Genomic DNA, 6,344 nt, shown 5'->3' with positions numbered 1-6,344 from the left:
TTTTGAACTGGACCATAAAGAAAATATTCTTGGCCTGGAGGGAGGAGTGCTGGGCTATTTTATAGGAGGCTACTCTTTCTTAATAACCCCATTTTTAATTCTGAACAATAAGCTTAATAGGATGGGGCGACATGCTGGTGCAGTGGTTAGCACTGTTGCGTCACACCTCTGGGACCCGGGTTCAAGTCTCCGCCTGGGTCAGATGTGTGTGGAGTTTGCATGTTCTCCCCATGTCGTCGTGCGGTTTCCTCTGGGTTTTCCGGTTCTCCCCCACAGTCTAAAAACATGCTGAGACTAATTGGAGTTGCTAAATTGCCCGTAAGTGTGCGTGTGTGAGTGAATGGTGTGTGAGTGTGCCCTGCAATGGGCTTGACCCCATTCAGGGTTGTTCCCTGCCTCGTGCCCATTGCTTCTGGGATGGGCTCCCGACCCCCGTGACCCAGAAGGATAAGAGGTTTGGAAAACGGATAAAACTGAAGAGCGATTTAAAATAGGTGATTGTCCAGTAAGAGGATTTACCTTTAGCTACAGTGTTTTTTGTTATACAGGTATATTTTGTTTTACAAAAACAACATTTACTTCTACACTATACGGTCAATTAAAGTACCTTCTGCATCCTGGAGATGGTCATTACCTTCTGGAGAGTCTATTTCCTCAGCAACTCTCTTGTTGCTACCTTCTGGAGACAGATGAATGCTGAAAAGATCTTCCATCTGGTCAGCAGTCATTGTGATTGTCTCAAAGCAGAACAGGTGGCGCAGAATGTAGACAGTGTTTATAACTCGCTTATTAATTATCAATGTGTTACTGGTTACTTTATTAGTTTATATTCAAAGAAATAATAGCAACTTGAACCATGATGGTCAAAGGATAAAATTCTGATCCTAACTAACGTACATGTAAACAGAACACAGAATACCTCTGAAATGGACCCTGACCCCTGTGGATGACCTGAAACGTGACAATGTCATGTTCCAGCAGATTCCCGTCTCTTATTGACCGGATAGGCCTCAGACAACCTGCATTGGCCATGAAGTCAAGCAGAGGTGTCTTTCACTTCTCAAGGTCCTCCAGAGTTGTACTTTCAGGTACCTGCCATCAAAATGGACTGTTATTGAGGCTACTTGAATTATAACTTTTTAGTAAGAACCCACACACCCATATCATGTTTGAAGCCTTTCAATTGCAGCATTAAAATTAGGCAGCATTCGGCAGGTAAAGGAGCAATATTTGCTGGCAGGCACATGGGACGATTAATCTGCGCAGTAGGGACAACATGAAGAGAGGAAAATTTGCTGTAAAAAAACTCAATTTGTTCGCCATAATATCTTGCTGACCTCCTTCCCAGGGCTTAAACTGCCCACAATGCTTTTCCACCCTCTATGCATATTTAGTATTTCCCTGATATATCAGACGCTGATATGGGCAGTACGGTATGCGCTCCGTCTGGTTAGATGTGGGCCTGCACTTTCTTAGGGGCCTGCCCCTCCTGACACAGACTCTTCCAGAATCTCATAATCCTCTCCATTTCCCATTCTTCACACTGTTTATTAGTGTATGGGAACGGGACAACCCTAACTGAAGGGTCAGGACTTGCACACAACACACACCCCTCCTGCCCTAATGAAGTGGCGGTATACTTAGCCCATTTATATCACCAATTTCCAAGTGTACGTTTTGCTAACCCATACAGGTCTACTTCATCCTGGGCATCCTTCTAAAATTTACTCACTCTCCTCACTCCCATATCTCCCCCCATTTCTCTCCGCTTTCGCTCACTGTAATCTGAGAGGTTATTCAGCATCAAAGGACCAGGCTGAGTCAGTGAAGTCAGTTGTCCTGTGCTCACCTGACCTGTGGTCCTGCTGTGCACCCAGACCTGAAGGGCCTGATAAATCATTAGCATCACTAACATCGTTGCTGTCAGCCGTACCAGAACCCACAGCTTCGTGTCCTGTCTGGAGTGGCTGGTCTGCTTGCGATGCTCCCTCTTGACCCTCACTCTGCTCTGATCCTGAAACTGACTCCACCCCAAGCTGTGGAGCTCCTCTGGGAGCTCCATCAGGGCCATCTGAGTCAAGGGCAACTGCATCCTCTGTGTTGTTTTCAGTGACTCTGTCTTTCGTGCGGTACTCTAGTGCAGTGGTTCAAATGGTACCACATATTACTCCCTTCTACCTGCACCGCTGTTGCTGTGGCTCGTGTCACCTTGAAGGGTCCCTCTCGTCGGGGCTAGTGCCACTTTCACCGGAACACTCGCAGGTAGACTTTATCTCCGGGAAAGATGACTGGCTCCTCCTGGTCTGTGTCTTCTTTCTGTGCTTTCTCCTTTTCCTGTTTGGAAATAGTTTTGTGTATTTTGGTTAAAGTCCTCATGTACAACTTTAATTCATCCCCCAGCTGATCTAGGCTGGGTCCCTTATACGCCCCCTCCAAGTCGATCCAGGCATAGGTCTCCCTGTCAGCATTTCATGCGGAGACAAATGCATCACCTGTGCGTTTCCATCCGATATGTCATCAAGGCTGTTGACAGGGCATCCACCCAGTTCATTTTCATGGCGGCGCAAATTTTATTCAGCTTCTGCTTAAGTGTGCCATTCACTCTCTCCACCATACCCTGCATCTGAGGGTGATACACACATGCCAACTTTTGTTTTATTCTCAGCTGTTAAACCACTAACTTTTAACTTTCCCCACAAAGGCAGCTCCATTATCAGAGCTTATTTCAGTTGGTATCCCAAACCTCGGACTCTCTGATCAGGAATTTCACCACTGTCATCGCCCCCATGTCCTTGGACGGTATTGTCTCCACCCATCTGCTGAACCTGTCCACAATCACAAGCATATATCGCTTTCCATATGCTGTTTTTCCCATGTCCACATAGTCCATCACCAAGTGTCTGAACGGTCCCTCAGGCACTGGAATGTGCCCTACTGGGGCCGTGATTGCTTTGCGTAAATTGTTCTTAATGCACACCTCATATTCTGACAACCTTGCATCCGTCATTGCTTGCAGCTATGGTGTCCAGAAACCTTGTTCTGTAATTTTCTGTAACACCACCCCCCTTGTGCAATGGTCAAGACCATGCGCATCCGTTATCAAAATGTTGGCCTGGCTGCCGCATCAGAGACTGCATTTCCTTGAATAACAAAATCACGACCTTTGCGGTGGGCCTGACACTTAACAATAGCCAAACGCTTGGGACGCATCATTGTGTGTAGCAACTCCAAAATCTGATTATAATGCTGAATGGGGGAGCCGTCACTTTTGCGAAACCCCCTTTGCTTCCAGACTGCTCCAAACTGATGGCATACATCATGTGTGTATGCAGAGTCTGTGTAGATAGTAACTGTCTTATGTTGTCCTCGCCGGCACGCTGTAGTCAAAGCCTTTATCTCTGCTAATTGACCAGAACAGGGTTGTGCTCTGAAACGAGAGTGTGAAAATCATCACCCTGTGCCTGGACTACAGCAAACCCAGCCTTCAAGGCATCCCCATCTCTCCAACATGAGCCATCCACAAACAAAACCATCTCGCTATTTTCAATGGGAGAGCTCTCCAAGTCTGCTCTCAGTTTAGTGTAAACCAAAGACTCTGCCACACACTCATGTGTGTCTGCAGGGTTTACTGTAGTGCAGCACTTTATTGTCACATCCGGGTAAGAGAGAAATGCAAAGTACGCTAGCTGCCTTGCTGGGGTCAACACAAATTTGCCTTTGTCAATAACGTCCACCACCTTATGTGAAGTATAAAGTGTTTTTGCATTCTAGCTGTGTTACAGTATGTAACACAGCCTTCAACTTTTTTCCCCACGCAATGCAGAACATGCAGGGGTGCCAAACAAAACAGTGGAGCTGCAGTGTAGCCAATTATTTCTTTCAGTAGTTTTAAAATCATTTGTGTGGCTGTGTGTTAGAGATGGAGGTGAGCAACACTGAGGCATCTCAGGGAACCATGTTGCCCATATTAAAAAACACACACGCATGCAACTCAGGCAATCCAGCATTTCTTATTTCAGTTATATATGACACTGCATGAGGAGCGGCGGGGTGGTGCAGTGGTTAGCACTGTTGCCTCACACCTCTGGGACCCGGGTTCGAGTCTCCGCCTGGGTCACATGTGTGCGGAGTTTGCATGTTCTCCCCATGTCGTCGTGGGGTTTCCTCCGGGTACTCCGGTTTCCCCCCACAGTCCAAAAACATGCTGAGGCTAATTGGAGTCGCTAAATTGCCCATAGGTGTGCATGTGTGAGTGAATGGTGTGTGATTGAGTCCTGCGATGGGCTGGCCCCCCATCCTGGGTTGTTCCCTGCCTCCGGACCCCCCGCGACCCAATAGGATAAGCGGTTTGGAAAATGGATGGATGGATGACACTGCATGTTGTTGTTTTACATGTTCACTACAAGTCAGTGTTTTTTTCATTGTATGATTAATGCCACATTCATACCAAAAAAACACACTAGACATACTGTACAAGGCAGTCAAGGGAAAAACCTTCTCAGAAAACAAAGTGAATGTATCAACCGAAGAAGGACGTTTCCTTTTCAGAATATTCATTTTTTTCCATGTGGAACCACTGTCCATGATTCAATTGAGTGCATTCAAAGAATGATACATCAAGACTAATAGTGACAAAATATTAATTTAATATGCATTGTACATGAATGTAGGACTTAGATGTTGATGAATTTCTCATCAGTGAAGGGCATATACAAGTTGAAAACCCAGAACTCTCCAATTTAGATGTAATTTGGTACACGTGCAGACCAGTGATGGATATGTAAATGATTAGAATTGCAAGGAGTTGGCATGTTTAATCACCAGACACAGGATGCCTCGTAGTCACATTAGGGTTACCGGCACTTGACGGAGTTTGATAGGGTTGCATTGCGGGTTTGCATGAAGCCAGGTGGTCATATGGTGCAATTGCATGTGGGCCATGCGGATATCACAGTGGCCTGATATTGAAACCAATGGGCACGTGAGGCATCCACACACGTCGTGAAGTTTCTGGTCATCCAAGACAGACCACGCCAAGGAAGGATCGTCGGATTGTGCTCCAAGCATCACAGATCCCCATGACACCTGCGCCTGATATATGGACACAGCTACTGGACTCTCTACAACACCCTATATCATCGTGTCGCGATGACTGGCATCAGCTGGACTACGGGTTCACCGTCCCATGCATAGGCTGCCGTTCACAATAGCACAGAAACTGTTGCGATTGGAGTGGTGTAGTCACTGGGAGGCATGGACTGATGACGACTGGCGTCCTACCATGTTCAGCGATACATCTCAGTTCTGCAGTACCACAGATGACCGTCGTGTGCGTATGGTGGCGCCGCATGGAGAAGAGCAATCCTGCCAACGCTGTGGAGTGACACACCACACTCTGACGGCACAGTGGTACACCAGTGACATCCTAGTGGTATCCGGGCCCAAGGGTGTGCTATACCCTACTGACATGGGACCAGCAGTGTGGCCATACCACCAACTCCGTGGTCCGTATGCTCTGATATTATAATCATCGTGATACAGTCACATGCCCTTTCATCACATGCAGATTTCATTTTCACAACTTAGTCTGTTGTGCTTCACTTTTTTTGCCACCGAGTTTGTGTTCTGACACTAAGTTGATGGGAAATGATTATTTGAGCGTCATCTAAAGAGCTTATATTACTTGGGTAAATTGCATAAGACTCACATGGTATTTTGAAAAGATTCCCATATGCGCTGATTAGCTGGGGTTGATCCGAGCAGCTGTGCACATTTCTCCTGTAACACAAAAGTTTGCTTTTAGGACAGAAAACAAGGTTAAGACCAAATTATGTGGTTTACATCTATCAAAATAAAACCAAGGTCACTGTTACCAAAAGAGTAACCATGTGTTGTCAAATTTCCTAACATTTTGCTTCATCTTACTTTGGATGCCCATGGTTAGGAGAGAAGCAGAAATCTGCTCAATCATTAGAAAGACTTTACTTGATACAGGGAGTGAGATCTTGTTGCAGGTGACAAGGCAGGATGGAGTGTGTTTAGAAAAATAATGAAGAGGGAATGTGAGTGTGAGCTATCGTGGCATCTGTGTATAACCCAATATGGCGGCATCCTTCTGAATGTATATAACATAGCCGGCTTAATTAGCTTAATCAAGCGTAATTGAACTAAGGAAAATTTAGCAATATACTTTCCCTGCTTGGTGTGATAAATACAGCAGCAGCTGCTGGTGGACGGGCTACAAACAGACATCAAGAAGAAATCCCACCTCACAGCCATTTACTGTACCAAACCCATTAATGTAACTTGTGAAGATGTAGGTATTGGAGTATTCACAGATTCAT

The sequence above is a fragment of the Brienomyrus brachyistius genome, unplaced genomic scaffold, assembly GCF_023856365.1.
Source record: "Brienomyrus brachyistius isolate T26 unplaced genomic scaffold, BBRACH_0.4 scaffold80, whole genome shotgun sequence".
NCBI lineage: Eukaryota > Metazoa > Chordata > Actinopteri > Osteoglossiformes > Mormyridae > Brienomyrus > Brienomyrus brachyistius.
Note: the sequence above shows the minus strand (reverse complement) of the source record.